The sequence below is a fragment of the Mauremys reevesii genome, linkage group 12 (genome assembly GCF_016161935.1).
Source record: "Mauremys reevesii isolate NIE-2019 linkage group 12, ASM1616193v1, whole genome shotgun sequence".
NCBI classification, from domain to species: Eukaryota; Metazoa; Chordata; order Testudines; family Geoemydidae; genus Mauremys; species Mauremys reevesii.
In genome coordinates, this window is record NC_052634.1 from 27189919 (window position 1) to 27199498 (window position 9580).

The 9580-nt window shown below is 52.5% G+C and overlaps 2 non-coding genes across 2 annotated transcripts; both read left to right on the forward strand.

The window, feature by feature from the left end:
* The first annotated feature begins 4526 nt into the window (after positions 1-4526).
* TRNAS-GCU lies at positions 4527-4608 on the forward strand. The gene has a single exon. It is a non-coding gene; the product is annotated as a tRNA-Ser (tRNA).
* Positions 4609-6532: 1924 nt separating this feature from the next.
* TRNAT-UGU lies at positions 6533-6606 on the forward strand. The gene has a single exon. It is a non-coding gene; the product is annotated as a tRNA-Thr (tRNA).
* The last annotated feature ends 2974 nt before the right edge of the window (positions 6607-9580 follow it).

Sequence of the window (9580 nt, forward strand, 5' to 3'; positions counted from 1 at the left end):
TCCCCTCTCTGCCCCCGCCCCAACCACCCCTGAGCTCCCCTCCCCAATGCCGCCCATCCCCTCTCTGCCGCCCCAAAACCCCAGGCTCCCCTCCCCACTGCCGCCCATCCCCCTCTCTGCCCCGCCCCAACACCCAGGCTCCCCCTCCCCCAGTGCCGCCCATCTCCTCTCTGCCCACCCCCAACCCCAGGCTCCCCTCCCCAGTGCCGCCCATCCCCTCTTCTGCCGCCCAACCCCCAGGCTCCCCTCCCCGTGCCGCCCATCCCCTCTCTGCCCCCGCCCCCAACACCCCCAGGCTCCCCTCCCCAGTGCCGCCCATCCCCTCTCTGCCCCTGCCCCAAACACCCCAGGCTCCCCTCCCCCAGTGCCGCCCCTCCCCTCTCTGACCCCGCCCCCAACCCCCAGGCTCCCCTCCCCGGTGCCGCCCCTCCCCTCTCTGACCCCACCCCCAACACCCCCGGCTCCCCTCCCCAGTGCTGCCGTCCCCTCTTCTGCCCCGCCCCCAAACACCCCAGCTCCCCCTCCCCAGTGCCGCCCATCCCCTCTTCTGCCCCACCCCAAACACCCCAGGCTCCCCCTCCTCAGTGCCGCCCCTCCCTCTCTGGCCCGCCCCAACACCCCCAGCTCCCCCTCCCAGTTGCCGCCCCTCCCCTCTCTGACCCCGCCCCCGACACCCCCAGCTCCCCCTCCCCAGTGCCGCCCATCCCCTCTTTGCCCCCCCACCCAAACACCCCCGAGCTCCCCCTCCCCAGTGCCGCCCCTCCCCTCTCTGACCCCGCCCCAACACCCCGGGCTCCCCTCCCCCAGCGCACCCATCCCCTCTCCCCTCTCTGGGTTTGGAGAGCTCAGGAGTGGGGCAGCCTGCCTTGCCAGTGTTGGCGGTGAGCAGGCACTAGGACCCTGCGACAGACAGCAAATCTGCTGGGAGCCCTCGGGGCAGCAGCGCACTGCGTTCTGTCAGGCAGGGACGCAACACAACGCGGCGGAGGGGGAACACGCGGAGGGGGTGGCAGGCGGGGCTGGGACCTGCTCCAGGCAGGGAGTCGCGGCGGCGGGGAGACCTGCGGTGGCCGGGCCGATCCAGAGCAGGACCGGGGGCAGGAAGAGACCCAGCTCAACTATTGCTGGAGCAGGGCACCCAGCCCTGAATATTGCTGGGGCCGGGCCCTACACAAATATATAACCTGCTGCCCATGCCGACACTGCTCCTGGTTTTGGGAGGGGAACAGGAGAAAGGACAAAAGCAAGAGACAGAGAAAGGAGGGAGGGATGGATGGAGGAAGGTGAAACAAAAAGAACAAACCCTAATGTCCCCAGTGATTTTAAGGGACAAAATCCCAGGTATGGAATAAAATTCTGCCTCCTTAAGCTCGTGTTTTCCATGCCTAGAATTCAACTGTCACCAGATGGATCAGACTGAACAGGTTTCAAACCTCAAGGAGGCTCTTACCTTCTAAACAGGGACGGCTGGTCTCTAGTAAACTCCTAAAAGGGAAGGAGAAAACTCAAAGAAGGTTCCTCCTGGCGCTCACGTCCGTGAACCCGAATACTCTCTCAGTCCTCAAAGAGAGACCTGGAGAAGGAGACTTGCTGAAGCAAAGCCACAGGGGTCTCTGAGGTTTCCCTGGCCCCTCGCCCTGTCCTGCCTGGCTGATGTCAGCATCTCTCTGTGAAGTCACCACCTCCCACCACCTTGGACCAATAGTCTGAGGTCCTGCAAAAGGCCTTTGTGATGTCACTGCCACACCTCCCTTGCTGTGCTAATGTCCTGCCCCTGGCCAGTATGCTTTGGAGGTTTGAGCTACTCCTGTGGATCACCCCACTCAAGGAGCGTTCGTTCTAGGAAGCAAGCCGGCTGAACAGGAAAACATCAGATGCTGCTCCCAATGCTACACTCAGTTTTTCAGAAATTAGTCGACTTTATGACCAGAAGAGACCATTAGAGCATCTAATCTGACCCCTGCATATCACAGGCCTCCTGCATGACACAAGAGCTACTTTTGGGGCAAACACATTCCAGAAAGGCATCTAGTCTTCATTAAATGACATCAGGAGATGGCGAATCCACCACTTTCCTTGGTAGATTGTTCCTGTGGTGAATCATCCTGGCTGTTGAATATTTGTGCCTTAGTTGTAATATGAATTTGTCTCTTTTCACCTTCCAGCCACTGGGTCTTGTTATGCCTTTCTCTCCTAGATTCAAGAGCACTTTAATACCCAATCTTTTCTCTCCATGAAGGCCCTTCAACACTTCAATGAAGTCACCTTTCAATCTTCTTTTGATAAGCGAAACAGGTTGAGCTCGTTCAATAGCTCCCTAGAAGGCATTTTTCTCCATCCCTCAGAACATTTATTGGCTCTTTGGTCATCAGACTCCTGAACTGCAGCTGGATGTGGTCCTTGTTCTTCTGCACAGCACAGCTCCTGGAGAAGAGGGATCTGCAAATGTACATTCATATGATCCCTTTGTTTAATTGATGAAAACATAAACTAGACACTTAGAGGATTGGAACGGATTTCAGCTGATGGACAGCTTTGCTAGGGTTTTATGCATTTGAACAGCGAAATGTTGAGTGTTTACATTCATATCAAGCACCCCCGTATAGTGGAGCTCCTGAACATAATGGAGAATGGAAATGAAAATGTTTTCCTTTTTAAAAAAAGAAAAGAAAAATGGTTAGAAGAGAACACAGGGGTTTGAACCAAGGACTACTTCATTAGCAGTTAAGCACTCTACCACTGAGCTATACCCCTATGACAACATGAGTATGGAATTGTGATTTCCAGGACTTTGAAGGACAGACCCTGCTTCATCGAGCTCCTTTGCCATTCCCAGACCACAGGTGGTTTTAAAAATGGGGTTTGATTAAACTTCTTAAATGTGGCAAACACCACAGCTTGCACACCCACCGATATAGCTTCTCCCACTGACATAGCTGCCACCTCTTGGGAAGTGAATTAACTACACCCACAGGAAAACTCTCTCCCCTCAGCATAGAGCAGTGGTTCTCAAACTGTGAGTCAGGACCCCAAAGTGGGCCATAACCCTGTTTAATGGGGTTGCCAGGGCTGGCATTAGACTTGTTGGGGCCTGGGGCTGAAGTCAAAAGTCTGAGCCCCACCACCCAGGGCTGATTCCCTCAAGCTCTGGTTTGCCCTCCCTAACTGGGGCAGGGCTCAGGCTTTGTCTCCCCTGCCTCTGCTCAGTGTGGAGGGCTTGGTCCCTCTTTCCAGGGCCATGTAGTAAGGTTTTTTTGGCAGAAGGGGTTACAGTAAAGGAAGTTTGAGAAACCCTGGCATAGAGCCTCTGAATATGTCTAGACTTGGCTCCCTGTGGCAGATCAGACACTGAAAGTGCAGCCATGGAGACACCACACACCAGCCTTGTCTAGCAGGCAAGAATCAAACCTCCACAGAAAAATGCCTGTTATTGTTTAACCCATCTCCTAAGCCCTCAGCCACCACCACTTAACAAAGGGGCTTTTCTACACTATGGTTCTGGTCTCACTGAAGGTCATTTCCAATTGTTTGCTCAGACCAGCATTAGGAAATGGGGCCCTGGGCAAAGCTTGTACTTTGGCACTTCCCCCTTGCCCCTGGATGACCCCCACTCCCCCTTTACCGCTAGCCCCTGCACTCCCAACCCTTGCACCTCCTTCACCCCTAACTCCTCCCCCTCCTGTGCCCCCTTTGCCCTTATCTCCCTGTGCCACCAGCCATTGCCCCTCTCCTGCAGCCCCTCATGGCTCCAGTGCTGGGGCACCACTTATTCTCCCTTTCCTGGGCTTTGGCATCACTAGCCCCTGCTTAGCGAGTAGGGGTCAGTGGTTCCCAAAATGTGGGGCATGACTCCTAGGGGACACAGAGGAACATTCATGGGGGCACCTCAGGGCCTGAGCCAGCCCCATGGAGGGAGGCAGCACTCAGCCCCACTCTGTCCCAGCTCTTCCCCAACCCCACCCTCAGCCTGGGGCTCTGGCTCCCAGCTCAGCCTCGACCCCCTTACCCCTGTCTGCACCCCTCTCCCAGCAAGCAACAGCCCCACTCCCAGCCCGGTTCTTGACTGCGGCTTCCGAGGGCCACAGCCATGGATAAGAGGGCACAGTGTGAAATGTTTGGGGACCACTGGTTTAGGGTGACATCCTCAATTACTTCTATGCAGTCCAATAAAAGCTATTCCTCACCCACCTACCCCTCCATCAGGACTGACTAGGTATGTTCTGCTGCCCTTCACTCATGCAGGAAGGATAATAACATTTCATTCCACTCAATCCTAAAGTGATTTGTAACCCGCCACCAGCCAAAACTGGTCATTTTGGGGAAGCGGCCCCATCATGCTGCATAGCTAGGCAGAGTAGGTGTCTATGCAAACACGGTCTGTTCCTGAAGTCTTTCCCCCAGCTCCTCACTAGATGTGAGCGGGGAGCTCATTGAGCCCCTGCTTCTGCTTAGTATTTAAAAACTCCTTATTGTCCCTATTTCTGCTGGCCTTAGATTTCTCCTCCTGTCTCTTCATTGCCAACTGAGATGAGGTGGCCGAATGGTTAAGGTGATGGACTGCTAATCCATTGTGCTTTGCACACATGGGTTCAAATCCCATCCTCATCGGATGCATTGAATTTTCACCCCTCCTTTGTAGACAATCGTCTCCCCCTTTGGTACAATGACAGATCAAACAATGTTGCTTCTTGCAAACAAAAACCTTCTCAGAAACTCAGAACTCTCTTGCTTTAAATAAAATGTCTAAATCCCAGATTTCTTAAAAAAAGAAATTCTCTAGTGCTGTATTTCTTAGTTTTTATCTCAAAAGGGAACATCCTCATCATCTCCCCCAAACAACCTGGGACCTGCCCAAATTATTAAAATACCCTCAACCCGAGCAAGGCCAGAACAGTGAACCAGAGCTAGTGTCTAGGCCAAGCTGTTCTGAAGGAGGCAACTCAAACATTTTCTCCCTGCTTCCCTTGGAAAAGTCTGACTGAGAAAACAAAATTCCCCAAACTGAAAATTTTCTGCTGAAAAACCAATACTAGTCTGGTTGGGGACTTTGGTTTGCAAGTATTATTGTTATTATTCTCTTCTGATTCTGAATCAGTTCAGTTCAGTCCTTGTCCTCCAGGTGTGTTTCCAGCTGCTGAGTTGTGGGGGAGAGAGGCCAAGTCATGATGTCTCTTCCCCTCTTTCATAGCTTCTTCCAACTTGCTAGGAAGCTCCTTTGCTACCATGTGAGTCAAGCAGTGTCCATTGTCTCTGTGCTATCTCGGAGAAGCCTGCATTGTACACGGTTCCTGGGCTAGTCCTTGGGAGTGTGGATCCCTTCAATGGGCCAGCAGCGAGTCTGGCTCCTCCCTTGTGGCACCTGAAAGGCTGGTGGGGGGCATTTCTCAACCTCATAACATATCTCAGTAACACACACAGAGCAAAGCTTTATAACTTCCCAACCAATGTGAGCACACACAATCCAACACGATATTAATGTTCAACAGATCAAGACTTTTGAAATGATACCTCACAAGGCAGACTTTGTACAAACCATCTCATCATTATATGAGAGTGGTGAATATAGGGCTTCCAGGTGCTGCTCTGAGCACAGCGTGCCACACCTGGGCTTACATTGCAATGGAGACGTACCCTTAGAGTCCATCTCTCCTGGGATAAAGCTGGCCCACACCTGCCTCTCTGCCAATCCCCCCTGGGCCCTGACAAGTGTTGTTCGTGTTTGTATTCTATAAAGCAGAGGAGGAGATGAAGTTTTGCTCCCAAGGTGTGTGTGTGATTCTTTGGACAGGTCTACACTACAAAATTAGGTTGGTGTAATTACATTACTTAGGCTGGCAATGCAGTTCTATCAAGCTAATCCCGGTATAGATAGTGGCTCAGCTGTCAGAACTTTCTGGAGCTATGAAAGGGGAGGGGCCCAGCCTCTGTAGCAGGAATGCAGGGCAGGTGAGTTCACGGCAGGCATGGTGGGATACTGGTGGAGGCCAGTTATGGTGATATAATGACCAGCAGCATTTACACTGACAATTTGTCACTTTAAGTTTGCTGCACAAAGCTCTAGGCCTCTCGTCGAGGTGGTTTTATTTTGTCACCAAAACAGGGCAATTTTGTCGCCAGATGTGGTATTGCAGTGTGTGCACCAGCCAAAAACTGCTGACCGAGGGAGCGTTGTGTGTTTTTCACACATCTGAGCAATATAATGATGCTGAAGTAACCTTGTAGTGCAGACCTGGCCAAAGATTCTCTCTCTCTCCCTCTCTCTCTCTCTCTCTCTCTCTCTCACACACACACACACACACACACACACACACACACACACACACACACACACACACACACACACACACACACACACACACACACACACACACACACACACACACACACACACACACACACACACAGAGCTTGCAAGGAAAACCTCACCCGCTCCTCTGCTTTGCAGAATCCAAACACAAGCAAAGCTTTTCAGGCCCCAGTGGGGTTGGCAGGGAGTCAGGTGTGGGCAGACAGTGTGTTGTTGCCACAGGCAGGCACCATGGCTTAGCTGGCTAAAGCACCTGTCTTGTAAACAGGAGATCCTGGGTTCAATTCCCAGTGGTGCCTTATTGACTAACCTTTGGGCAACCTGGTATTGGCTACTGTGGGAGGACAAAACACAGAGCTCTTTGGTCCAGCCCAGTATAGTTGTTTAAATTATACTCACAGGCACTGATAACAGACTTACTGAAAGTTTGGGAGTTAAGAACTGATAGGTCAGTGTTCCAGCCTGTCACAGATGATCCTGCTTCCTCTGGGACAGGGGCAGGTCTGGGCTCTCAGGCTGAATGGCTCATTGTGGCTGCCAGAACCTGTGGGCAGCTCATTTAGTTTACACCGAGGGTTGAGTCCTGCTTTGTGCACCATGTGTGAGAATGAAAATCCTAAACCACCCTTTGAAATAACAAATGCAGCAGGACGTGTTATTGTCCCTGCCCCAAAGCAGACAGACCAATGGAGAAATGCCGTTGAGTCCAGGGTAATACTCCACTGCCATTTTACCTTGTTTGCTTGCTAAACTCCCTCCCAACCTTGAGGGCTCCCAGAGCCCAGTATTGAGCCTGAGCCGAGATGTCTACGCTGCAAATTTACCACCCCATGGCTAGCCTGGGAGCCTGCACTGGCACGGGACAGCGCTGGGTGTTTCATTGCAGTGTGGACATAGCCTGGCATTATGTCTACACTGCCATTACTCCCAAGTCACTATTCTCAAACCCTGGGTCAGCTGATTCAGGCTTGTGGGGCTTGTGCTGCAGGGTTATAAAATTACAGTGTAGACACTTGGGCTTCAGCCCAGCCTCTGAGACCCCACGAGGGGTGAGGTCTCGAGCCTGGGCTCAGTCTGAGACCAAATGTCTACGCTGCAGTTTTTAGCCCCACAACCTGAGCCCCAGAAGCCCAAATCAGATCATCCAGGCCAGCGGGATTTTGTCACAGTATAGATGCCCTCTCAGGGTATGTCTACACTGCAATGTAAGCCCAGGGTTAGCAGAAGTCATGTCAGCAGCCCCAACACATTAACATAAACCACGAGGGAAAGACCCACCCCCAAATAAGCTGGGCAGTGTCCTTCTCCCTACGATTTGTAATTCCAGCAACCAAAAGTCCTTTAACATGAGTCATCCCCTCTCTGCACCCCACTCACAGCTGTTGTCCTTAGTCAGAGCAAGCCCAGAGGTGCCTCTGTACAGTTCACCTGCCAGCCTGGGAGGAAAAGGGGGAAAATAAGAAGGCACCCTACTCACTATGTTGTCTAGGGACTCACTCATCCCTCCCCAGCCACCCTGTCCTAACGTTGGTCTAACACCTAAATTTTAGTATTGGGACCCAGACCCCAGCCCACTTGGCTTTGGAACCCCCGTCCCCTGCCTAGCAAGTGCTATTGAATTGAGGGTGAGTCCCTCCAATCGGGGTCTGCCAAGCACAGTTGTGCTGCCCTCGCTTCACACAACAAGGATAACAACCCTTTATTTCTCCTGCCCCTGTAACATGGAGACTGGGAATCCAACACCAGCCACCAGTGATCATTTCGGCAAGCAACCCAACCTATTTCCAACATACTGTAAATCCACATGCAGACTCCTACACGAAACCTTGCAAGAAAATCTTCCTGAGGGGGTCTGAAGCACCTGCTGCTGGAGGGAAGGAGGGAGCTGTGGGTTGGGATTGAGGGGCACAGGGAATAGGAGGGGCCTGTGGGTTGGGATTGAGGGGCACTGGGAATAGGAGGGGCCTGTGGGTTGGGACAGAGGGGCACGGGGAACAGGGGGCCTGTGGGTTGGGATTGAGGGCACTGGGAATAGGAGGGGCCTGTGGGTTGGGATTGAGGGGCACTGGGAATAGGAGGGGCCTGTGGGTTGGGATTGAGGGGCACTGGGAATAGGAGGGGGCTGTGGGTTGGGACAGAGGAAAAGGGTGAAGAGGAGCAGGCTCTGGTTGGGAGTGAGGAGCAGTGAGCATAGGAGGGACTGAGGGGCACTGGGAAAAGAGGGGACATGGGTTTAGGCTGAAGAGCATCTTCATTTCCGGATCCAGCAGGACAGGGGAAGGCAGCAGGTGATTCTAATCGCTTAGGGATATTCTGTGTGTGTGTGTGTGCAGGGGAGGAACATGCTCTATGCCCAGAGGCCTTTATTCCTCCAGGCTGCAAGGACAGAGGGGCTGTCAGGAAGTTGCCCCTTCAAACCCACACAGAAAAAGGCCCTTCTGAGGAAAGGCAAAATCCTGCAGAGAAAAAGTAACATCAAAGAGGACATGAGAAAGACAGTTTAAGATCTTCATGAGTAGTTTATCACCTGACCATGGATTTGAACTGTGGATCCCCAGATTAAAAGTCTGATACTTTACCAACTAAGCTAGTCAGGCTCATGAAGCACAGGAGCAACTTGGTGCAGAGGAGAAACTAGTCAAGAAAACACGAGCAAGAAACAATAGGGGAAACCTGCTGCTCTCTCTGGCCCGGTCAACACTACGAGTTTATATCAAAACGTCTGTTAGTCTATAAGGTGCCACAAGACTCTTTGCTGTTTCTACCAACTGAGCTAGCCAGGCTCACATAGGAAAAGTGCAAGTTGGTGCAGAGGTGAAGCTAGCCAAGAAAATTCTTGGGTGAGTTCCCAAAGCCTGAAGGGTCAAAAATATTGTCACGGGTGGTTCAGGGTCTATGTCGGCCCCCCCCCCCCAAAAAAGCAGACGGCAAAAAATTGTTTCTCGCCTTTCTTCAATGTCACCGTATGTCTACTGGATGCTGCTGGCAGACACGGTGCAGCAGCGCTTCACAGCAGCATCCCTTTCTTTCCCTTCCTGAGGGCAGATGGTATGTGAGGACTGATATCTGTCATCGTGCGTCCCGTGAGTGCTCCTGGTTGGCCTTAGTGAGGTCGGCCAGGGTGCCTGAGCAAAAATGGGAATGACTCCCAGGTCATTCTCTTCTTTAAGCTTTGTCTAATGGAGATTCAGTCCTGCCTGGAATATCATAGCAGGTGGAGGCTGCCCTCCCCTTCCTGCCTTTGAATTCTACTTGCAGAGGCAATAAAGTCAG